Raw genomic sequence first — 25,739 nt, 5'->3', positions numbered from 1 at the left:
CTTTGGGTTAGGAAGAAGGGTCACAATGAGCTGTGGCTGTAGTTCAGGAATAATCAGGGAAGCAGATAATTTGGTTAAAAGGTCTTGGCTGAATCAGGGAACTGGGCAGGTGGGGATAAATAAAAAGGAGTACATAAAAGAATGTTGTCTAAGTTGGCACCAGAGTTGGGGAGTTTTAAGAGGTTTAGAAACCTGGCCATCAATACCCACAACAGTTATGGGGGCAAGGGAAACAGGCCCTTGAAAAGAAGGTAATGTGAAGTTGGTAGCCTCCATATTGATTAAGAAGGGGACGGACTTACCCTCCACTGTAAAAGTTACCCAAAGCATCTGTGATGGTCCTGTTGGCTTCCGAGGCGATTGGGCAGCGTCAGTCTTCAGCTGCAAAGCCGAGAAGATCTGGGAAAGAGTCAGTCAGAGAGCCTTGGGTCAGAGTTCCAAGGGCTCTGGGAGTGGCTGCCAGGTGAGTTGAACAGTCCGATTTTCAGTGGGGTCCCGCACAAATGGGACATGGCTTAGGAGGAATCCCAGGCTGTGGACATTCCTTGGCCCAGTGACCAGAGTTCCAGCACTTGTAGAAACTTCTAGGGGAGGAGGTTCTGGAGGAACCTCTGGTAACTGCGGTTCAGGCGTTTGGAGTTCTTGTGTGCTGGAGATGTGGCTGGGGTTTGTCTCACAGTGGAGGCAAGGAATTGCAACTCAGAAATACGTTGCTACTCAGCTGCCTCTACTTTATTATTGTACACCTTGAAGGCGAGGTTAATTAAGTCCTGTTGTGGGGTTTGAGGGCTGGAATCTAATTTTTGGAGCTTTTTCTAATGTCAGGAGTGGGTTGGGTAATAAAATGCATGTTGAGAATAAGACAGCCTTCTGGTCCTTCTGGGTCTAGGGCGGTAAAGCATCTAAGGGTTGTTGCCAAATGGGCCATGGACTGGGCTGGGCTTTTATATTTGATGAAAAAGAGCCTAAACGCTATCTGATTTGGGAGAGGTCGGATAAAGAAAAAAAAGCATTAACCTTGACTATGCCTTCAGCTCCAGCCACCATTTTTTTTTTTTTGAGACCGAGTCTCGCTCTGCCATTCTGGCTGAAGTGCAGTGGTACGATCTCGGCTCACTGCAAGCTCCACCTCCTGGGTTCACACCATTCTTCTGCCTCAGCCTCCTGAGTAGCTGGGACTACAGGCGCCTGCCACCACGCCTGGCTGTTTTTGTCTTTTTAGTAGAGACGGAGTTTCGCCATGTTAGTCAGGATGGTCTCGATCTCCTGACCTCGTGATCTGCTCGCCTTGGCCTTCCAAAGTGCTGGGATTACAGATGTGACCCACTGCGCCCAGCCAGCTCCAGCCACCTTTTTAAGAGTAAATTGCTGGGCAGGTCAGGGAGGGCTAGTTGCGGAACAAAACTATAAGCTGGACCCCGCACGAGGAGAGGAGGTTATAAAAGGATTATAGGGTGGGGGAGCGGAGGCTAAGGAAAAATTGGGACCTGGCTTGGCCTGGCGAAAAGCAGCCTGGGGAGGAGGAGAGAGGTCAGATGTGTCTGTAGAAAAGGAAGATCAGAAAGACTCAGCAACATTTGGGGTTGGGACTGAGGGGACAGACAGGAGGGAAAGAAGGAAGATTTGGGACAAGTTGCATTGGGAACAGAGACTAGGGAGGGAACAATGTGTAAAAGAATGCCTGATGTCAGGAACCTCAGACCGTTTACCCATTTTACAACAAGAATTATCTAGATCTTGTAGGATGGAAAAATCGAAAGTGCCGTTCTCTGGCTACTTGAAACTACTGTTGAGTTTGTATTGGGGCCAAGCGGTATTGCAGAAAAAATAAGATGCTTAGATTTTAGGTCAGGCAAGAGTCAAAGAGGTTTTAAGTTCTTGAGAACACAGGCTAAGGGAGAAGGAGAAATGGAGGGTGGAAGGTTGCCCATAATGAAGGAGGCAAGTTTAAAGAGAAGGATAGAGACACGGAGAGAAGCGGTGGGGGGTGCTTTCCCCCCAGGAAAGTGGAGAAGAGGTGGGAGGTGCTTGCCCCCCAGGAAAGTGGAGAAGGGGTGGGAGGTGCTTGCCCCCCAGGAAAGTGGAGAAGGGGTAGAGATATGGAGAGAAGGGGTGGGATGAGCAGCCCTGGGCTGCAATGTGGGTGAGCAGCCAAAGCAGGCATCCCTTCAATTAACTTGCCACCAAGGGAATGTGGATGAATGACCAAGGCAGGCATCCCTGTGGTGATCATACACCAATGAAATGTGGGCGAATAATCAGGCAGGCGTCCCCGTGTGATTAAACAACAAGGGAAGACTGGCTTCCTGAGTCCACAACCGGCGCCAGAGTTTTGGGTCTACAGATAAAACGCGTCTCCTCTGTCTCTACCAGAAATGGAAAGGAACTGAAATTAAGAGAAGGGAGAGATTGAAGTGTGGTGCCAAGACTGAAGGGAGAAAGGTTGAGGGATAGTGAGAGAGGTTGGAGAAGAGAGTAAAAAGATGCCTCTTACCTGATTTAAAATTGGTGAGATGTTCCTTGGGCTGGTTAGTCTGAGGACCAGACATCATAGGTGGATCTTTCTCATGGAGCAAAGAGCAGAAGGACAGGGGATTGATCTCCCAAGGGAGGTCCCCCGATCCAAGTCACAGCACCAAATTTTACTCGCGTCTGTGTGAAGAGACCACCAAACAGGCTCTGTGTGAGCAACAAGGCTGTTTATTTCACCTGGGTGCAGGCTGAAAAAAGAGTCAACGAAGGGAGATAGGGGTGGGGCTGTTTTATATTATTTGGGTAGGTAAAGAAAAATTAGTCAAAGGGGGTTGTTCTTTGGTGGGCAGGGGCAGGAGTCACAAGGTTCTCAGTGGGGGAGTTTTTGAGCCAGGATGAGCCAGGAGAAGGAATTTCACAAGGTAATGTCATCAGTTAAGTCAGGAACAGGCCATTTTCACTTCTTTTGTGATTCTTTAGTTACTTCAGGCCATCTGGATGTATATGTGCAGGTCAGAGGGGATATGGTGGCTTGGCTTGGGCTCAGAGGTCTGACACTAGTGACGAATTCTTTCAGTTTTTAAAATCTGGGAATATCTTAATTTCTCCACTTTTGAAGGATGTTTAATTCTTGGTTGGCAGTCTTTCTTTCAGAACTTTGAGTATGGCATCCTACTGCTTTTTGGCCCCCATGGTTCCTCATAAGAAATCAGCTGTTAATCTAATTGAGACTCCCTTATACATGATTAGTCATTTATCTCTTGCTGCTTTCAAGATTCTGTCTTTGTCTCAGCTTCCAGCAATTTAATTATGATCTGTCTAGGCGTGAATCATTTTTAGCTTATCCTACTTGAAAGAACAAGCTATTTATCCTGTTTTTGTTTTGTTTTTGGCTCCTGGGATGTGTACATTAAAGTTTTTGTCAAACTTGGGAAGTTTTCAGCCATTATTTCTTCATATATTCTTTCTGTTCCTTTTTCTCCTCTCCTTCTGAAACCCTCATTATGTATATTATGGGATGCTTGATGGTGTCTCACAGGTCTCTGAGGCTCTGTTCATATTCTTTATTTTTTTGTTTCTTTGTTTTTCTCGGACTGGATACTCTCAATGGACCTATCTTACAGTCCACCAATTCTGTCTTCTGCCTGACCATATATGTTGTTGAACTACTCTAGTGATTTTTAAATTTTAATTATTGTACTTTTCTTCTTAAAAAATTTCCGACTTTTAAGTTCAGGGGTACAGGTGCAGATGTGCAAGTTTGTTACATAGGTACATGTGTGCCATGATGGTTTGCTGCACAGATCATCCCATTGCCCAAGTATTAAGCTCAGCATTCATTTGCTATTCTTCCTGATCCTCTCCCGCCTCCCATCCCACATCCTCTGACAGGCCCCAATGTGTGTTATTCCACATCCATGTGTCCATGTTTTCTCATCATTCAGCTCCCACTTAAAAGTGAGAACCGTATTTGGGTTTCTGTTCCTGCATTAGTTTGCTCAGGATAATGGCCTTCAACTCCAACTATGTTCCTGCAAAGGACATGATCTCATTCCTTTTTACGTTTGCATAGTTTCCATGGTGTATATGTACCATGTTTTTTTTAATCCAGCCTATCATTGATGGCCATTTAGGTGCATTCCATGTCTTTGCTATTGTGAATAGTGCTGCAGTGAACATACATGTCCATGTATCTTTACAATAGGACAATTTACAGTCCTTTAGATATATACCCCGTAATGAGATTGCTGGGTCAAATGATATTTCTGGCTCTAGATCTTTGAGGAATTGTCACGCTGTCTTCCACAATGAACTGATTTACACTCCCACCAACAGTGTAAAAATGTTCCTTTTTCTCCACACGTTGCCAGCATCTGTTGCTTTTTGACTTTTTAATAATATCCATTCTGACTGGTGTGAGATGATATCTCACTGTGATTTTGATTTGCATTTCTCTAATGATCAATGATGTTGAGCTTTTTTTCATATGTTTGTTGGCTGCATGTATGCCTTCTTTTGAAAAGTGTTCATGTCCTTTGCACACTTTTTAATGGGGTTTTTTCTTGTAAATTTGTTTAAATTCTTTATAGATGCTGGATATGAGACCTTTGCCAGATAGACAGATTGCAGAATTTTTCTCCCACTCTGTATGTTACCTGTTTATTCTGTTGATAGTTTCTTTTGCTGTGCAGAAGCTTTTTAGTTTAAACAGATTCCGTTTGTCAATTTTTGCTTTTGTTGCAATTGCTTTTGGTGCCTTCATCATGAAATCTTTGTCTGTGCTTATGTCCTGAATGGTATTGCCTAGGTTTTCTTCTAGGGTTTTTATAGTTTTGGGTTTTATATTTAAGTCTTCAGTCTATCCTGCATGGATTTTTGTATATGGTCTAAGAGAGGTATCCAATTTCAATTTTCTGCAAATAGCCAACTAATTCTCCCAGCACCATTTATTAAATAGGGACTCCTTTCTCCATTGCTTGTTTTTGTCAGGCTTGTCAAAGATCAGATGATTGTAGGTGTGCAGTCTTATTTCTGTGTTCTCTATTCTGTTCCATTGGTCTATGCATCTGTTTTTGTACTGGTATCTGTTGCTTTGGTTACTGTAGCCTTGTAGTATAGTTTGAAGTCAGGTAACGTGATGCCTCCAGCTGTGTTCTTTTGCTTAGGATTGCCTTGGCTATTTGGGCTCATTTTTGTTTCCATATAAGTTTTTTAAATAGTTTTTTCTAATTCTGTGAGGAATGTGAAATGGTAGTTTAATGTGAATAGCATTGAATTTATAAATTGCTTTGGGCAGTGTGCTCATTTTCACGATATTGATTCTTCCTATCCATGGGCATGGAATGTTTTTCCATTTATTTGTGTCATCTCTGATTTCTTTGAGCAGTGATTTATAGTTCTCCTTGAAGAAGTCCTTCACTTCCCTTGTTGGCTGTATTCCTAGGTTTTTTATTCTTTTTGTGGCAATTGTGAATGGGAGTTCATTCGTGATTTGACTCTTGGCATATAGGAATGCTAGCAATTTTTGCACATTGATTTTGTATTCTGAGATTTTGCTGAAGTTGCTTATCAGCTTAAGAAGCTTGTGGGCTGAGATGAGGTGTTTTCTAGATATAAGATCATGCCATCTGCAAACAAAGATAGCTAGACTTCCTGTCTTCCTATATGAATACACTTTATTTCTTTCTCTCACTTAATTGCCCTGGCCAGAACTTCCAATACTTTGTTGAATAGGAGTGGTGAGAGAGGGCAAACTTACCTTGTGCTGGTTTTCAAATGGACTGCTTCTGGCTTTTGTCCATTCAGCATGATATTGGCTGTGGGTTTGTCATATATAGCTCTTATTTTGATGTATGTTCCTTCAATACCTAATATGTTTTTAACATGAAGCGATGTTGAATTTTATTGAAGGTCTTTTCTGCATCTATGGAGATAATCATGTGGTTTTTGTCTTAGTTCTGTTTATGTGATGAGTTACATTTATTGATTTGTGTATGTTGAACCAGGCTTGCATCCCAGGCATGAAGCCTACTTCATTGTGGTGGATAAGCTTTTTGATGTGCTGTTGGATTCAGTTTGCCAGTATTTTGTTGAGGATTTTTGCATCGATATTCCTCAAGGATATTAGTTGGAAGTTTTCTTTTTTTGTTGTTGTATCTCTGCTACATTTTGGTATCAGGATGATGCTGGCCTCAGCATGAGTTAGGGAGGAGTCCCTCCTTTTCAATTTTTTTGAATAGTTTCAGTAGGAATGGTATGAGCTCTTCTTTGTACCTCTGGTAGAATTCAGCTGTGAATCCATCTGGTCCTGGGCTTTCATTTGTTGGTAGGCTATTTATTACTGTTTCAATTTTGGAATTCATTATTGGTCTATTTAGGGATTTAATTTCTTCCTGGTTCAGTCTTGGGAGGGTGTATGTATCCAGGAATTTATCCATTTCTTCTTGATTTTCTAGTTTCTGTGCATAGAGGTTTTTATAGTACTGTCTGATGGTTGTTTGTATTTCTGTGGGGTCACTGCTAATATTCCCCTTATCATTTATGATTGTTTTTATTTGAATCTTCTCTCTTTTCTTCTTTATTAGTCTAGCTAGTAGTCTATTTTATTAATTTTTTCAAAAAACCAGCTCCTGGATTCACTGATTTTTTTTGAAGGGTTTTTTTGTCTCCATTTCCTTCAGTTCAGCTCTGATATTGGTTATTTCTTGTCTTCTGCTAGCTTTGGGGTTTGTTTGCTCTTTGTTCTCTAGCTTTTTAATTGTGATATTAGGTTGTTAATTTGAGATCTTTCTAGCTTTTTGATGTGGGCATTTAGTGCTATAAATTTCCCTCTTAATGCTGCTTTAGCTGTGTCCCAAAGATGCTGGTACATTGTATCTTTGTTCTCATTAGTTTCAAAAAAATTTCTGCCTTAATTTCATTATTTACCCAAATGTCCCTCAGGAGCAGGTTGTTCAATTTCCATGTAGTTGTATAGTTTTGAGTGAATTTCTTTTTTTTTCTTTCTTTTTTTTTTTTTGAGATGGAGTTTCGCTCTTGTTGCCCAGGCTGGAGTGCAATGGTGCAATCTTGGCTCACTGCAACCTCCGCCTCCCAGGTTCAAGTGTTTTGCCTGCCTCAGCCTCTCTAAGTAACTGGAATTACAGGCATGTGCCACCACGCCCATCTAATTTTGTATTTTTAGTAGAGACGGGATTTCTCCATGTTGGACAGGCTGGCCTTGAACTCCCAGCCTCAGCTGATCCACCCGCATTGGCCTCCCAAAGTGCTGGGATTACAGGCATGAGCCGCCATGCCCAGCCTGTGAATTTCATAATCTTGAGTTCTAATTTGATTGTGCTGTCATCTGAGAGACTGTTTGTTATGATTTCAGTACTTTTGCCTTAGCTGAGGAGTGTTTTACTTCTGATTATGTGATCAATTTTAGAGTAAGTGCCATGTGGCAATAAAGAGAATGCATATTCTGTTGGTTTTGGGTGGAGAGTTCTATAGATATCTATGAGGTCCACTTGATCTGGAGCTGAGTTCAGTTCCTGAATATCTTTGTCAGTTTTCTCTCCTGATGATCTGTCTAGTATTGTCAATGGGTTGTTGAATTCTCCCACTATTATTTTGTGAGAGTCTAAGTCTCTTTGAAGATCTCTAAGAACTTGCTTTATGAATCTGGGTGCTTCTATTGGAGATATATATATACACACCCCCACACACACACATGTATATATATGTATATGTATATGTATATGTATATATGTGTATATTTATTAGCTCTTCTTGTTGAATTGAACTGTTTACCATATGTAATGCCCTTCTTTGTCTTTTTTGATCTTTGTTGTTTTAAAGTCTGTTTTATTAGAAACTAGAATTGCGATCCCTACTTTTTTTCTGTTTTCCATTTGCTTGGTAAATTTTCCTCCATCCTTTTATTTTGAGCCTATATGTGTCTTTGCATGTGGTATGGGTCTCTTGAAAATAGCATACCAGTGAATCTTGGTTCTTCATCCTGCTTGGCATTCTGTGTCTTTTAATTAGGATATTTAGTCCACTTACATTTAAGACTAGTATTGTTATGTGTGGCTTTAATCCTGACATCATAATGCTTTGCAGACTTGTTTATGTAATTGCTTCAGAGTGTCACTGGTCTGTGTACCTCAGTGTGTTTTTGTAGGGGCTGATAACGGTTTTTCCTTTCCATATTCAGTGCTTTCTTCAGGAGCTCTTGTAAGGCAGGTCTGTTGGTAACAAATTCCCACAGCATTTGCTTGTCTGAAAAATATCTTATTTCTCCTTCACTTATGAAGCTTAGTTTGGCTACATATGAAATTCTGTGTTGGAAATTCTTTATGTTAAGAATGTTGAATATTACCCCCCAATCTCTTCTGGCTTGTAGGGTTTCTGCTGAGAGGTCTACTGTTAGTCTGATGGTCTTCCCTTTGTAGGTGACCTGGCCCTTCTCTCTGGCTGCCCTTAACATTTTTTATTTCATTTCAACCTTGGAGAATTTGATGATTATGAGTCTTAGGGATGATCTTCTTGTGGAGAATTTTCCTGGGGTTCTCTGCATTTCCTGAACGTGAATTTTGGCCTGTCTTGCTCAGTTGGGGAAGTTCTCCTGGATGATATCCTGAAGTATGCTTTTCAAGTTGATTCCATTCTCCCTCTTTCAGGTACCCCAGTCAGTCGTAGATTAGGTCTCTTTACATAATCCATACTTCTCGGAGGTTTTCTCCTTTCATTCTTTTTTTTATCTATTCTTGTCTGCTTGTCTTATTTCAGAAAGATAGTCTTTAAGCTCTGAGATTCTTTCCTCCACTTAGTCTGTTATCTATTAATACTTGTGATTGCATTGTTAAGTTTTTATAGTGTGTTTTTCAACTCCATCCGGTCAGTTATGTTTCTCTATATACTGGATATTTTGGCTCCTGCCACTTCCTACAGGCACATTCAGGCTGGCAACAGGTCAGCTCCTGCATTGTTTTATCATGATTCTTAGCTCCTTTGCATTGAGTTACAACATGCTTCTTTAGCTCAGTGAGGTTCATTTTTATCTACATTCTAAAGCCTACTTCTGTCATTTCAGCCATACCAGCCTCAGCCCAGTTCTGACTCCTTGCTGAGGTGCTGCACTCATTTGGAGGAAAAGGGACACTCTGGCTTTTTGAGTTTTCAGCATTTTGGTGTTGATTCTTTCTTATCTTTGTGGGCTTATCTACTTTTGATCTTTGGAGTTGCTGACCTTTTGATGGGGTTTTCGTGGGCCTTTTTGCTTTTGTTGTTTGTTTGTTTGTTTGTTTCCCTTTCAACAATCTAGCCACTCTTTCATAGGCTGCTGCAGTTTTCTGGGGGTCCGCTCCGGACCCTAGTCACCTTGGTTTTTCCCCTACCTGGAGGTATCACCAGTGAAGGCTGCAAAAAAGCAAAGATGGCAGCCTGCCCCTTCCCCTGGAAGCTCCTCCATCCCAGAGGATAGTGACCTGTTGTCAGCCCGAATGTACCTGTAGGAAGTGGCTGGAGATCCCCGTCTCTCAGTCAGGAGAAATGGCATCAGGGATCTGCTTAAAGTAGCAGTTTGGCTGCTTTTTGATACAGCAGATGTGCTGTGTTGGGGATCCCTTCAGCCCCCAGTTGGTTTGGGTTCTGTAATACCCTCAGGCTGGACCAGCTGAGATGTCAAACAGCCAAGGTGTTGGCCTGCCCCACCCCCCAGACGCTTCATCCCAGGGAGAAATTAGAACTCCGTCAGCCATAGAACATGGGCAGGAATGACCGAGGCCCCTGCTGGGAGGACCAATGCCTTAGGAGAAGTGGATCAGGGTCCTGCTTGAAGAAGCCATGCCTCAACAGAACAGCCATGTTGTGCTGGGAAGCTGCCTCTGCCCCTGTAGACTTGGACTGTCCAAAGCCTGCAGGCTAGAATGACTGAGTCATCCAAGTAACCAAGGTAGTGGCCCACCCTTCCTCCTCAGGCACTCCATCCCTGGGAGAGATCAGGGTCCTGCTTAAAGAAGCATTCCAGCCAGGTTCTGGCAAAGGAGCTATGCTGGGGAGACCCCTCCTCATCTGGACTGTCTGTTCTCTCCAAAGCCCACAGTTTGGAATGGCCAAGTAGACCAAACAGCAAAGATGGCACCCGCCCTTCCCCCTAGGGGTCCAATCTTGTATCAGGCAGGCTCCACCCTGTTGCTGGTGGCTTGCTGGAATTCCAAGCCAGCAGGTTTTCTCTTGTGAGGTTCCGTGAAAGTGGGGCCCACAGACTGATGCTGCTCAGCCCCCTAGATTCAGCCCCCTTCCTTGGGGTATGCACAGACCTCCTGATTTGCCTCAGTTGCATACACCTTTATTAGAGATCCTGAGGCCAGAATATGCAAAGCTCCTGGGTCTCTGTGTATGCCTGAGCAGGTGCTCTGTCAAGACTCCATACAGCTCTGTGTGTTGAACCTAAGGCTTTGATGGTGTGGGCTTGCAAAAGGATCCCCTAATCTGTGGGTTGCAAAGATCTGTGGGAAAAGCATGGTTTCCCAGCGTTGCACATTCACTCACCACTTCCCTTGGCTGGAGGTGGGGGCTCCCTTGACTCTGTATCGCTCCTAGGTGGGCTGTCACCCCGCCCTACTTTTCTTTATTCTCCATGGGTTGAGTTGTTTCCCTGATCAGTCCCAATGCGAGCACCTGGATATTTCAGTTAAAGGTGCTGTATTCACTCATCCCTTTCATTCCTCTCTGTGAATGCCACAGACTGCAGCTGCCTCTCATCAGCCATCTTGGCCCCTTTATTGTACTTTTCAACTCCAGAATTTCTATTTGTTTTCTTAAAAATAATTTTAATCTCTTTATCTGGTGAGACATTCTTATCATACTTTCCTTTAGTTTAGACATAGTTTTCTTTAGTTCTTTGAACATATTTAAAATAGCTGACATTGTCTAGTAGTACAGGATCTGGCTTTCCAGGGATAGTTTTTATTGGCTGCTTTTTCCCCCTGAGCATAGGCCATATATTCTTGTTTCTTTGCATGTTTCATAATTTTTACAGACATTTCTAAAAACTAGACTTTTAAAAATATAATATGGCAACTTTGGAAATCAGATTCCCATCCCCAGGATTTGTTGTTGCTGGTTTGTTTCTGAACTAATTCTGTAAAATTTGCATTCTTTTTCATATGCAGTTATTGATGTCTCTGCTCAGTTATCTTAGTGGTCAGGTAATGATTACACAGAAATTTATCAAATGTCTAGGACCAATAGGTGTCACAGTGTTTGGTCAGGGGGTCTGTGTGAATGTTTGAGAAACATCTTCAAAATTCAGCCAGACAGTTTCCAACTCCACCTTAGCCTTCACTTCCTGCTTGGGCAGAACCTCAATATCAATCAGAGGTGAGAGTGTAGGCCTTCTTAGTTCTTTCCTGAGCATGAGCATAGGCCTGGGCATGCAGGTAATCTTCTAGATTACCAGGAATATATCAAAGCTTTCCAAAGCTCCCTATGGACATTTCACTTCCCTGATTTTCTTTTTAAGATTTTTGATTATCTTGTTGTTTGGCCCATCTGCTATCTACCACTTTGGGCAGCTGTATTGTTTTCAACCAATGCTTCTAGGAAACGACTCTCCACGGTAGGTAGGTACTTTCCAAGTCGGTTCAAATAAAGACATCCTTGCAAGTGGAGCCTCCCAGGAACCACCAGACAGATAAAATAATGACAGTTCTCTAGGAATGGGGCTTTGAAGCAGATCTAATCCCACTTAACCCCTCCAGTGTCTTCTGGATGCTGATTTTCACTGTACTTGGGGGCTGTTGGTTTTCGAGGCTATTGTTGAGTTGTGGAGGGGAAAATGGGGATAGAGGAAGTTAAAATGTCACAAATATTGCTACCCTTACTGAGACTGAGCCATTTTTCCTTGAATAAACTTTCCTTGTATTGCTGCAAGCCTTTGCTTAATTTCCAATGTTCTGAAAAAGTTGACTCTGACAATTTTTGTCAGTGTTCTCACTGCTTGTATAGAGATGATTTTCCACAATCCTCACTTATCCTTTTCACTGGTATCCCTCCACAGATTCTTTCAATGGCATTTATCTTTTCCTTGACATCAACTCTTATTTTTCCAAACATTGAAAAATCGAAAGCCCCAAATAGTTTATATGTGCTGTGTTTTCAAGAAGTGAGTTTTCTGAGGTAAATGTTTCTTCTTATAAAAACCACCAGTAAAACAAGGCCATTAATGGATGTACAAACAGACAAGCCACAGAAAAAGATAAATTGTTTGTGACTGTCTTCAACTTTCATCATTTGTTGATGTCTTTTTTCTTGTGTGTCTTAGTGCAGACCTGGTGAACCTGAAAATTCCTGGTTAGATTTTGACTGTGTGGGTTAGCTCCTCATCTGCCTGGGCCTGAGCAATCCTGGAAGAGAAAGAGACTGAGGTAGAGCTGGTCTTCAGCAGCCCCTTCGCTGTTGGCCGTCAGTGCTGTAATAATCAGCTTGAGCTGCCATCACAGATTGCCACAGACAGGGTGGCTTAAACGACAGAAATTTATTTTCTCACAGTTCTGGAATTCTGAGATCAACTTGCTGGCAGGCTTGGTTTCTCCTGAGGCTCCCCTCTTTTGTTGTTGGTGGCTTCTTTCTTCCTGTTTCCTCACAAAACCTTTCTTCTGTGTGTGCATGCTCCTGGTGTCTCTTCCTCTTCTTATAAGGACAACAGTTCTATTGGATTATAGCCCCACCCTTATGAACTCATGTAAGTTTTTTTTTTTTTTTTTTGAGACAGAGTCTCGCTCTGTTGCCAGGCTGGAGTGAAGTGGCACGTTCTCGGCTCACTGCAACCTTCTCCTCCCTGGTTCAAGTGATTCTCCTACCTCAACCTCCCTAGTAGCTGGGACTACAGGCGCACACCACCACGCCCAGCTAATTTTTGTATTTTTAGTAGAGACAGGGTTTCACGATGTTGGCCTCAATCTTTTGACCTCGTGATCCACCCACCTCAGTCCCCGAAAGTGCTGGGATTACAGGTGTGAGCTACCACGCCCGGCCTGAACTCATGTAATGTTAATTACCTCCTTAAAGGCCCAATTTCCAAATACAGTCACTTTGGGGGTTAGAGCTTCGACATATGAATTTGTGGGGAGGGACACAATTTAATTCATAAGAAATGTCTAATACATAGCGAGTAAGTTCTCCATAAACACTCATTGATCATATGCATCCTCTTTGGCTCCTTGACCTTTACATTTCTGCACCATCCTTTTTTCTTTTTTTTCTTTTTTCTTTTTTTTTTTGAGATAGAGGCTTGCTCTGTCACCCAGGCTGGCATGCAATGGCGTGATATCCACTCACTGCATCCTCTGCCTCCTGGGTTCAAGCAATTCTCCTGCTTCAGCCTCTTGAGTAGCTGGAATTACAGGTGCATGCCACCATGCCCAGCTAATTTTTGTATTTTTTTGTAGTAGATGGGGTTTCACCATGTTGATCACGCTGGTCTCGAACTCCCGACCTCAGGTGATCCACCCACCTCAGCCTCCCAACGTGCTGGGATTACAGGCGTGAGCCATCACACCCAGCCCATTTCTGCACCATCCTTATCCCGCTACAAGCACCTCCCAAACTAGGCACTATGGCTTCTGGTCTGCTGTGAGAGCAGCATTATGTAGAGTTGCCAGACTAGGAATCCTGACACGAGAGTTCAAATTCCCCCTCTGGTGTCAAAGAGCTGTATTGCCTTGGGCAAATCAGTTAATCCACCAATTTTCTCTAGTTTTTGCATTTTTGAGTGGTTTGGCCCAATTATCTCACTGCTCTCTATTCCCTAGGCTCTTGATTTGTCACCAACCCCTACTACTAAAACATCCTTGCTTCATCCTCTGTGTAGCATATCTAGGGGTCAACTAGCAAAATATATCCTGATAATGCACTGACTAAATAGCTCTCCAGAGTAGTCTTCGTCTCTGCCCAGACGTATTTCTGGAAATACTGTCCCTGTTGCTGCTGCTCAGGTAAGAGTTGCATTAGCATTGCTGGGTAGTTAAGCTCAGGAAGGGAACATGCAGTGAGAGAAAGGGCTGGTACGGGAGGTAAGTAGGGGTAGAGTAGAAGCTGGGAACTCATTCAAGTATATTTGCTCTATCAACTTTTGCTAGGAATCTACTTTTTCCAAGCATTGTGCAAAGTGATGAACCACAGCTCACATCAGGGGTATCTCTGACCATAGGATTTGTACTTGGCATGAACTATAGTTGTAGAAAATGAAAAACGACCTGAGTTCAAGTTTCGAATTTGTTGTTTATTTCTCCGGGACAACAGGCAAGCCACTTATCTCTTCAAAGTTTTGGTTATTCCATTTTAAAAAGAAGGGATGGATCAAGTGTTTTTATGGTCAATTCTACCACTTTGGCTCTCACCTCCTAGAATTCTGTTTCATTGGGAGTTGGGTGTGAATCCCGCCCAAAGAAAAATCTGTATTTTTGAGCTTGTTTTCTGCATAAGGCTGCTCTGCAAAGAAGATGGAAGGAGAGAAGTGTACAAGTGGCAAACGTTTGGAGGTGGTGGAATTAACCCCACAGTTCACTCAGAAAACTTGGAAAGGAACCCTTAAGGGAACCAAGCTCATTTTAGTAGTGTAGACCAAGAAGGTGTCCACTGTGGGTTATTAACCCTAAGGAGATTAGCCAGGTGTTAATAGTAAATGTAGACTTAAGGGACAAAACTATCATTTGCCCAGTGAAATAGATGCTTTAGTCACATGTTTATGTGTTTTGGTGCAAGGACCATGTTTTGTTAACTTCTCTGTTCCTCATACCTAGCAACACAGAGTAGAAACTAAATGGACATGTAGAAACTCAGTGGACATAATAGTCCTTGTTCTCCAAATGAAATTTTCTTCATGTCACCTGCTTAAAAAGAGAGACAAAACCAAAATCAAATTTCAATACTGACAGTGTTCCCTAAATTGTTGAAGAACTAGATTTCATTATTTTCAACAAATTCAATAGAAGTTGTCCATACCTTTGGAATTAGCAATTTAAGCCTTTGCCTCTCCAGGGCCCAGTGGTACCTCTATGTTCAGGCTAACTGGGTCTCAGTGTCAGCCTTCAAGGGCAGCTTGGATGATACAGGAAAGGTGGTAAATCACAGTGGATAAGGCTTGGGCTTCAGGCCAGGGCTAGATTTGAGTTCTGACTCTGCCACTCACAACCTTGTAACTTTGGCAAGGTGCTAACCTCTCTAAGTCCAGTTTCCAAGTCTATGAAATGAGGATGATACTATTACCTACCTTATAGAGTCATTGTGAAGAATAATTTTCAAAATGCATTAAACTATACAGTGACTGGCATAAAATTTAAAGGCACAGAAAACGTGAGCTTTTTGAAGAACTGACAGTTTGAAGAACTCATAGTCATGGGGAGGAAGGAGAGCTTTCTATTTCTTTTATTTTTTTCGGGATCCATATAGCATAGCTATATTATTATTATTGTGATTATTGTACTCTAAACCTATATATTAACTTTATCAGGAGACTAGGACACATCTGAACCATAGCATGGGTACTTGCTCAACCTGAGATGTCATTAACTGGTTTTCCAGATGTCCTTTCAGAAAATTCCCATAAACCACTGTCCTGGGCTCACAAAGTTTAGAAGAAATCAAGTTAAAAAAAAATGCAGGCCAAGAGATGCAGCAAAAATAAAACAAAATTGAAAGTCATCTCATACATTTGTGTTTATAAATAGATATTCTCTATGAAATAATACTTAAAATCTTTGAGGATATACATGTAACTGCTTCAAAGCCACGACAAGAAATAAAACATACACAAATCCTCAATACTGATATAAATATTTTTAAAGTCTTTCCAAACTGATGAATCTAAACACTACACTTCCTCCTATTTTTCCCACCCTCCCTCCTTCAAATGAACTCTCTTGTTTTCTTTAGGTCTCAAAGGCACCTGAATTCATATACTGGTCATCAGAGACTAAAGTTTCAAGAGCTCTTCCTCCCAAGTACTTAGAAATATTTGAAATAATTGCACCCAGATAGACTGTCTGGAAGTTAGCTTTCCCTCGAGTAATTGGAAACAGTGAGTAGTTGGTATTTTAGAGTTTTTCGAAAGAGACCTTAATCAGGGCAATTGTTGTATTCTTAGAGAAGGAAAACATGAGCTGTGTGGTAGATAAATATTTTGGCCACAGTTATATCTAAAATAGGAAGATGACACTCCCAGGACTTGATGAAGCTTAATTGGATCAAATACGCAGCCCATGATCTCACTTTTTTCTTGAGGATTTGAGGTTGAGAAGTGGCTGGATATCCATATTTGTTGAGATACTAAAGATTGAAGTCACAATGATGAGAATGAATTAGGCATCTGGGGATAATGAGGCATCCCAGCTGCTCTGAGATATTTACAGGGATTTTTGAGAGACCAGAGAGCTTCTCTGAAGTTTCTATACCTGTTCAGCTTCCTGTGTGTATTTCTTGAAGATCATTTATGCTCCAGATGCAAGACTCTCTTATTTTTCTGGAACTCTCGATCTCACCCTCCTTGTAACAGTTAGTGCTCCTGCAAGCATTACTCTAAAGTTTTCCTGAGGCTGGGGGATAAAAGCAAAACAGAATAAAGTTAGAGGCCTGAACAAATGAAATGGTCCTTCTATTTTCTTTCTCTATGTCAGCATAAAAATTCCCTGTGTGTCTCTTTCAAATATGTGACTTTTTAAAAAAGCTTCCAAATCCAGACAATAAATTTTGGTTCTCCGTACTTGGACCAAATGCCTAATAGAATGGGTAACTTGAGGGCATAATCACCACAGTGGAATACATTATAACAATTAGAATTAACAACCTGCTACGAATGCAACAATACCAGTGACTCTCATAAGCAGAATGTTGAGTGAAAGAAGCCAGACACAAAGGGTGCACACTATGTGATTTATTTTATGTGAAATATAGAAACAGGAAAACTAATTGGGATAGGGATTGTCCTTTGTGGGAGGAGGTGTCAGTGTGTCTTCTGGGGTGTTTGTGACATTGTTTTTTGTGCTGAGTGCTGGTTACACAGCTGTGTTGTTTGCAAAAATTCCTTAGATTGTACACTCATCATATATAACCTTTCTGTATGTTTCACTTCATTAAAAAACTTTTTAAAAAATGATTTACGAAAGCAAGTGATCCTCAAGCCATTGGCCAAAACCTTTTCTGACTTCAGTCTGATATCCCTCACTTATCTTTTCGCCCTTTCTGCATTTTATAATTTACCTTGGAAGAAAATCCTTTAAGACTTTTCAAAATTTTCCATGATGGCATCCCTAGTAAACATAATCAAGCATTTATGATTTTGGGCGGCCTAATGATTTCCAGATTTCTCTATGAGGGATTTTGTACAGTGTTGTCTAACATGTTGTTATGAACTTCTCAGGTTGTTCTTGTTGGGGTCATATGAGCTGTCAACTAAACTATTCCTTTTGTTTGCAAAGATTTCAGGAAACTACATGTTCTTTTATGGCAAGATCACAGTGGTGATTACGAGCTGGCATGGGTTTGTGTATTTTATTGAGTGATTTCTCACAGTCACCTGATGATAGAGGGCAACTGGAATAACTCAGATGCAAGGATGATGGAACACAGCCTACAAAAAGACATTTTTTTTTTCTGAGCGTTACTAATGTTTTCGATTTATTCATTAATAAAAAGTGCACAGTATAAACCTTTTATCCCAATCGAAGTACTCAGTAAAAGATTAACAATAAACCCTGGATGGCACAGACATGATTTGTTTGGCATGATTTAAACATGAAAACAACAATTAACATTTAATATACCACATGACTACTTTTGCTTTTAACAAAGTAATCATCATACATGGTAACAAATACGTATGATTTTTCATTTAGAAATATTATAAGAAAACCACACTTAATATTGCAACGGCAAAAATTTAACCCATTACCTATAAACTCTCTTCAGTTTTCCTCCTTCAAGTTGCTGTTTTGTGTCTTAAACTGAGCTGGTCATACTTGAGCACATATTTATTTAGAGTGATAGACTCATTTAGAGTGACAGACTTCCAAGGTTCCCTTGAAAAGTGAAGATATTGTTAATTATATAAACACTATCACATCACATACCACAAAGACACTAAAAGTACCCATAAAATAGCTATATCCAGAATTATTTTGGAAAGTCGAAAGCTGTAAAATATGACTTACTGACTATGCGATAGTGCTTGGATAGATAACAAGAACTTTTAAGTTGAGAAATGCTAGCAGTTTTCAAAGTGTTCTATTTGTTCTTTATTTTTATATTGATTGGTTGATATTAGAGTTTTCCCAGATATTATTAATAAGCAAGAAAGGAAAGCAGTCAAATTAATTAATTCACCTTTATATTTAACAGAAGAACCAAAATTTGGTTTTAAAAAAGGTGTTTTATGCCAGTAAAGATGTGGAAATCTGCAGGTACCTTAAGCTCATCAGAAGGAATATCTTAAGATAATTTTTAAATGCTTGGGTCCTGAAAATAAATGTCAAATGTAGTGAGATCATAGCTCACTGCAGCCTTGAACTCTTGGGCTCAAGCAATCCTCCTGCCTCAGCCTCCTGAGCAACTAAGACTACAGGCATGTGCCACTACACTGGGATCATTACTTTTTAATTTAATTTTATTTTATAGAGATGGGGTCTCACTGTCTTGCTAAGCTGGTCTCGAACTCCTGGCCTCAAGTGATCCTCCTGCATAAGCCTCCCAAAGTGCTGGGATAACAGGCTTGAGTCACTGTGCCAGGCCCTGACTATTATTTTTTAAACACTGGGTTTAAAAGTTGTCACTGATTATTTAAAATAATGTAACAAAGAGGCTCAGCGCAGTGACTCATGCCTGTAATCCCAGCACCTTGGGAGACCGAGGTGGATGGATCACCTGAGGGGTCAGGAGTTCGCGACTAGCCTGGCCAACCTGGTGAACCCTGTCTCTACTGAAAATACAAAAACTAGCTGGGTGTGGTGGCTGGCACCTGTAATCCCAGCGATCCTCAGGTGGCTGAGGTAGGATAATTGCTTGAACCTGGAAGGCAGAGGTTGCAGTGAGCCGAGATCACACCACTGCACTCCAGCCTGGGTGACAGAGCGAGATTTCCATCACCAAAAAAAAAAAAAAAAAAAAAAAAAGTGACAAAGAATAATAAAATAGGTAGGAACTATTCCTAAATGGAAGGCCCTTCAGTTTCAAACGAGTTGACTTTTCAAGGCATCTAGTTAATTAGTTTTCCCCAGCAAAGAATCACTTTCCTCTCTCAAGCAAGCTTGAACCTGACACCACTGCTTTCATCCCATGCAGGATGGTCACTGCAGTTTCTGGAACTCTCAGTCCCCCATCAGTGATGGCCTATTACAAAGATCTTTCTCTTCTCCTAGGAAACACAAAGATCCTCCTTCCTGGTTTGGGCTGAGGTTCTTGAGAGCATAACTGTTACAAGGAAGTGGAGACTTAAAGTGCCCAAATGTGATTTTTCTGCCAGAACAAACGATCGTAGTCAAACCTCCCTTTTTTCAGGAACAGATGAAATAATCTGAGGAAGGTGCATGGCCTGCATGAGTGGGAAGAGTGGTGAGGTGGAGGGGCCTCAAGCCCGTGTCTCAGCCAGTCCACAGCTCTCCAGCACAGCAGAGTGATGGAGACAGGGAGAAGTTCTCCTATAGTCAGACGCTTGGCTTTGACAAGGCTACAGTCCCTCTCCCTGGATCCTGACCCAGAGATCTTCTTAGTACCCTGAATTTCCTTGTATTTAAAGCAGACATAAAGAGTTCCACCCTGTAGGACCAGGACTTTTGGGTCAAAAGCTAAACACCCTGCTAAGCCTATTAATTTCTGTGTGATTTCACATACCCAGCACCTTGCTTAGATCTGGTCCTTCACAAACACCTGAAATTCACTGATTATTGAAAGTACTTCACAGTTCATCTATGTCTGTCACCTTGAGTATGAAACAGATTTCACGCAAAATATTAATAAAAGAGTTTCTCAGTAAGTCTGCCTCTCCAATAGAGATTGCCAAACACTGGGGCTGTCTCGGTCAGCCAGAGCCAAGGAGTGACCCTACACTAAACACCATACCTCAGGCACTTCTGCTGAAGGGTCCCCCTTTCAGCATCTCTGCTACATGGATCCTCTTTTCCGCCCTCCCTCCCTCCCCAGGGCCCTTCTCCAGCCATAAGAAATGACCTGGGATGTGCTGTTGACCTAGGGTGATATATAGGCCATCCAGTAACTTATGACATGACCTAGTTCAAAATGATAAACTTGTCTAGGAATGCAACTAAAAATATCAAGAGGATAAAATTACTAGGAACCAACTCAAAAGAGGGGACATTCAGAAGCAGATAAAGCTGGGACCATGCCAGGTCCATGTTCCTGGCATCAAAAGTTACAGGGAAGTGAAACCCTAAGCAAGCATCAGCGAAGAGGCACAAATAAGACTGAGCAGAGGGAAAGAACACGGCAAAAGGTAGAAGGGCAGAAAAAGAATAGCTGAGAATGTTTTCTGAATTTTAGTTTCTTTTCCTGGGTTTCTGTGCAGTCCTCATAATAAACCTCCATACTTTTTGAGTCACTGTGATCTGTGTGTTGCACCCAAAAGAGCAAAACCAGAACAGTTAGACGCATGCGGTCTTCCCTTGCTTCCACAGAGGGATTCAAGCCCGTGGAGGGAGAATCTCAGACGACTGGAGTTGTGGATGGTCCATGCTAATGGGGTTCCCTAACAGATCAATAATACTACAAACATAGCAGGCCTCAGGTCTCTAAACTACCGGACTGAAGTAATGACTCACTCTCCTCATTTCCGACTCTGGCCCACAGTTTGTAGAAGAGGGCTTTCCTTTCTTGCTGTGGGCTGTCGAGGTCATTGACACCTGGCAGCGATCTTATTTCTCCCTGACGCTGTTTTTCTCCCTGGCATTTGTAAGAATGGAGTAGAGGGGAATTCCTCAAGAAGGCATTTTAGATTTCTGGATAGTAGGAGAAGGAAACTAGAAAAGGCTCAACACTCCTACAAATTATTCTTTGATTTTTGCATGGCTAGCCATTGAGCATTTAACAACAACAACAACAACACCATTGAGCATTTAACAACAACAACAACAACAACAACAACAACAACAACAAAGGGCTTACACAGCAGCTGTGACTTCAGGAGAGTTCACCTCACGTGGTACTGACCGATAGACTGGCTACCAGGGCTGAGTGTAAATTCTGTTCCTGCATGGGAGGAGGCAGAGGTGCCTGATCCAGGCTTGCTGGAGGGCAGCACTGTTGTGGCCAGAACCACCACCGGAACGTCTCCCAGTGCTCTTTCCATCTATCTTCAAAGCAGGATTTCACTGCACAATTGAATGCTTTTCACTCTGTTGCCCAGGCTGGAATGCAGTGATGCTATCTTGGTTCACTGCAATCTCTGGCTCCCAGGCTCAAACAATTTTCCTGTCTCAGCCTTCCGAGTAGCTGGGACTTCAGGCATGTGCCACCAAGCCTGGCTAAGTTTTGAATTTTTTGTAGAGGTGGGTTTCGCCATGTTGACCAGGCTGGTCTTGAACCCCTGGGCTCAAGCAATTCGCCTGCCTTGGTCTCCCCAAGTGCTGGGATTATAGGTGTGAACCACCCGCACCCGGTCTGAACAATTTATGGTTGTTGTTTTTTAATGAGTTCACGGAAAGTTGCTTTCTTCTGTTCGTCAATCTTAAAAAGAGTTCTCCTCTTACTGGAACCCTGTGCTGTGAGATGAATTTGAAAGGAGCAGACTCATGTGACTAGCTCTGCTTCTTTCATTGTTTTCCACCTTGAAAAGCATGTGAAGCTGCTTAGTGAGGAAATAATATTTTCTTGAAATGTCATAGCTCATGCCTTTCCATCTTTTAATGGAAAATCTGACCATCAGGGCCTCACTGCTCAGTGCTTTCCACCTGCAAAAGCAATTGGAATCTAGGTTGTAGGCTGAAGAAATAAGCAGTATGTCCCCTTCGGAGAGTGCGGGAGCCCATCCATCTTTGGGAGGCCAGAGCAGCCAGCTCACTGGGAACAGTCCAGAAATTCCGACCTCCCAGGGCACTGCAATGCCATTGTAATTTAGGGTGCTCTGACTCACCTCTTTCACCTTCAGTTCTGAGAGGCTCGGGAGCCTAGTTCCCATTATGGTGTCAGTACAATGGCTTGGGCTTAGAAAGACTTAAAAGGAGAAAAGAGGTCACAGCTCTCCCTGCCAAGCATAAAACAGAGGCCCCATTTGTGCAGCCCCTCTTTGGTCATCCTGCCTCTGTTCTGAATAATCAGCTTCATGAAAAGATTGGGCAGGAGCCCCAGATTGTAGCTCCCATCCACCCCGCCCCCAGCCCCACGTCTCATAGCTCTTCTTTCATCTCGGCAAAAATTACCATCCGAGAAAGGTCTCCAATTTACCTCCTTTAGAATAAAATCCCTTTCAGGAAAAATGACCCAAATACTCTTCAGAAACAAGAGCTCTGATTGGCTTGGTAGCATTTCCTCCCTGATGGGAAGGGGCAGTCCTGGGCCTGTCCATCCCTCAGATGAATGAATACTGTCGCTAAGCAACCATCTCTAACCCCAGTCTAGAGCTAGCAAGAAGAGAAAGAATGAGGCCACTTATTTCCCAGTCTCCGCTCATTACTGGCTCATGGCTTTGTCTGGAAAGACTATGAGAACAGAAAAGTGTCCTCAGGCTCACACTGACTGTAATGATATATTTCAAGAAAGAGTGGCAGAGAGCAACAGTGACCTTAAAGCAGGTTGAAGTCATTTCCTACAGTTCTAGTGAGTTGCCCAAGGCAGCAAATTGGTAGCAGGGACCCAGTATATACAGTGGAGTTGTATATATGCTCTTTCATTTGAGTCTCACAAGCACCCTGGGAAGTGTCAGCTGTTTTACGTTTGAGAGACTGAAGTTTGAAGACAGCTGAAGTGACTGGGCCAAGATCACACAGAAAATGAGCAGCTGAGTCAGGCCTGGGTTCTGGGTCTGTTTAATTTAAAGCACTTGCCCTTTCCTCCACACGCACTGCAGCCTCCAGACTTCTGGGAAGGAAGTCAGGGAGCCAGACAGGCAGGTGCTGGTGTTTATTAACAACTAAATATTTGCCAATTTAAAACTCCTATTGAGTTGCTCACCAGCTGATCATGATTGGATTTCTTTCTGGCCACATCAGTTGACTAAATGTTTATCCACACCGTTATGCTCATCGAGTATTTCGGGAACATGCCGAGGCTTCCTGGATTCAGGAAAGGGGATGGAGTCAAGTCTTCATGGTGGACACCGCTGTGTCTGCAGTGCAGCCAGTGTATGGCGGGGTGAGGAATGAATTGTGTTCTTTTACTTGCCCCTCAGGATGCCACTCTTCGCCCACCAGGCGACGGTAGTCCATATGCACCTTAGCTCAAATTTACTTCCCTCTTTTCCTGCCTGGAAAGCTCTTCTCATCCTCTAAGATGCTTCATGAGTCTTCGCAGCAGCTGATTGCTCCTCCTTCTCTAGGGCACTTCGCCTGGCAGGTGGGCCCTGCACTGCACCACCTGAATCCTCCTTCATTGCAGAACTTGTTGCCCCCGTTGCTAGAAGTGCTGTTGGTAGATGGCCTTTGGCTGTCAGCTCCTCAAGGATGCCCCCAGCTGCCCACGTCAGGCTCCTGTCCGGTGGCACACGTCCAGTGATGAATCAGTGTAGCATGAGAAGGCTATCTGTGTCTAACCCAGCACAATCCTGAAGGGACGGAGCTCCTGTGGGGTTGCCTTCATCAAGCCTGTATCACAGCTTAGCATTTCTACCCACCCTGCTTCCTCCTCCTTCCTTCCACAGATGTTGACCCCAAGGGCAGGCTGGATGCCCAATTCTGTCTCAGAGACAGTTTTCTGGGGAGTCCAGTGTGCTACATTCTCTTGCAGACCTTCTCTGTACACAACCGTCTAGCCCATTAGATTGTGAGCAACTCAGTGCAGGGGTCCGGTCCGTGGCCTGTTAGGAACTGGAACACACAGCAGGCAGTGAGTGGCAGGCAAGACAGCAAGCATTACCACCTGAGCTCCACCTTCTGTCAAATCAACAGTGACAGTAGATTCTCACAGGAGCAAACCCTACTGTGAACTGCGCATGCGGGGGATCTGGGTTGCCCGCTCCTTGTGAGAATCTAACTCACGCGTAATGATCTGAGGTGGAACAGTTTTCATCCCAAAACATCCCCCCATCCCACCTTGCTATCCGTGAAAAAATTTGGAAAATTATCTTTCACAAAACCCGTCCCTGGTGCCAAAAAGTTTGGGGACCACTGCCTTAGAGGCAAAAGCTGTGCCTTATTTATTTCCAGACCTACAGTGCCTAACCCAGCCTGGCCAGCAGGTGCTCGGTAGATGTCTGTTGAATGAATAAACGTAGTCACTTAAAATGATGAGACAGACTGAAAGACTGATACTTGTGGATGGACATCTCAGTTAGAGTCTTTTCTCTACTTTAAAAATACTGCCTTCCCAGAAGAGTATGCAAGCAACTCTATTATCTAAACTGGGAGGAGCGTGGACTCGTTCCTCCTTTCCCAAACTCTGTCCTGCTGGACTAAAAACTGGGCTTGGGGTGGGGTCCTTCAGGATTATTGAAATACAGTGAGGAGCCAGGTCCAGGAGCTGTGGCTGCAGTGCAGTCAATGTATGACCAGAGGCTGGTGATTGCCGCATAGCAGCCCTGTGCTCTGAAGCTCCTTCCGTGGGTAGATTGTTTTCTCCCAGTTTATTTCCATTTTATTTTAACCTAACATTTAGAAGATTCTCTGTTTCAGGTGAGATAAATGTGTTGCTCACACCTGTCCAGATGCCCTGTCCAAATGAGTCCCAGGAGCCACCTGATGGTGGGAGTCATAGTGGCAGCCCAGATGGAAGTGTTTCATGTATAACAGAGACAGCGAGACAGCTACAAGTCAAGGCATTTGGGAAGAACAATGATTCCTTTTATGATCCTTCCCTGAATGCAATTCAGAGGCATAGGGTTCCTCTCTCCAAGGAAAGGATGGATTTATCCCCGACAGAGAAAGAAGGAATATGCAGTCCTCCAAGGGGGGAAACTCTGGTAAGCGCTACAGGAGGGACCTCAGTGAACACTTTGAAGTTCCCAGGTCATAACCTCGAATGCTCTCAGGACTATTATGTCAGTGACTTCAAGATTATTGGCCCAGGTCTGCTTCTTTTTTCTTTTTTTGAGACAGACTCTCGCTGCGTCGCCCAGGCTGGAGTGCAGTGGTGCAATCTCGGCTCACTGCAACCTCTGGATTCTGGGTTCAAGCGATTATCCTGCCTCAGCCTCCGAGTAGCTGGGATTACCGGTGAGTGCCACCTTGCCTGGCTAATGTTTTATGTTTTGGGTAGAGACGGGGTTTCACCATGTTGGCCAGGCTGGTCTCAAACTCCTGATCTCTACTGATCCACCCGCCTCTGCCTCCCAAAGTGCTGGGATTACAAGGTGTGAACCTCCGCCCCCAGGTCTGCTTCTGAAGGAGCCTGGGTATAGCCACCAGCAGCTACAGAGGCTCCTTGCCGGACCTCCTTGTGTCTTGGAACAAACTTGGCCCAAAGGAAAAATGGACAAAAGAGGATACTCTCCCCTTACAGAGGATCTACCTCCTCTCCTGACTTGGGCAGGCACATTCCTCCTGTCATCTCAAACTCAAAGTGGCTCCCTCTGATGTGACACTGGAGGCTCTCCTGATTTACTGCCATGCTGCTGTGTTTGTGCA

At 43.1% G+C, this 25,739-nt stretch overlaps 1 long non-coding RNA gene across 1 annotated transcript; it reads right to left on the bottom strand.

Moving 5' to 3' along the window:
- Positions 1-14,221: 14,221 nt before the first annotated feature.
- On the bottom strand, positions 14,222-22,152 carry LOC123567878 (uncharacterized). Its single transcript, XR_006690977.2, has 3 exons — positions 21,130-22,152; positions 17,909-18,035; positions 14,222-16,553 (listed from the first exon to the last, which is right to left on the bottom strand). It is a non-coding gene; the product is annotated as an uncharacterized lncRNA (long non-coding RNA).
- Between the last annotated feature and the right edge of the window lie 3,587 nt (positions 22,153-25,739).

Source organism: Macaca fascicularis, chromosome 1 (assembly GCF_037993035.2).
Source record: "Macaca fascicularis isolate 582-1 chromosome 1, T2T-MFA8v1.1".
NCBI classification, from domain to species: domain Eukaryota; kingdom Metazoa; phylum Chordata; class Mammalia; order Primates; family Cercopithecidae; genus Macaca; species Macaca fascicularis.
This window is presented reverse-complemented; position numbering and strand designations above follow the sequence as displayed.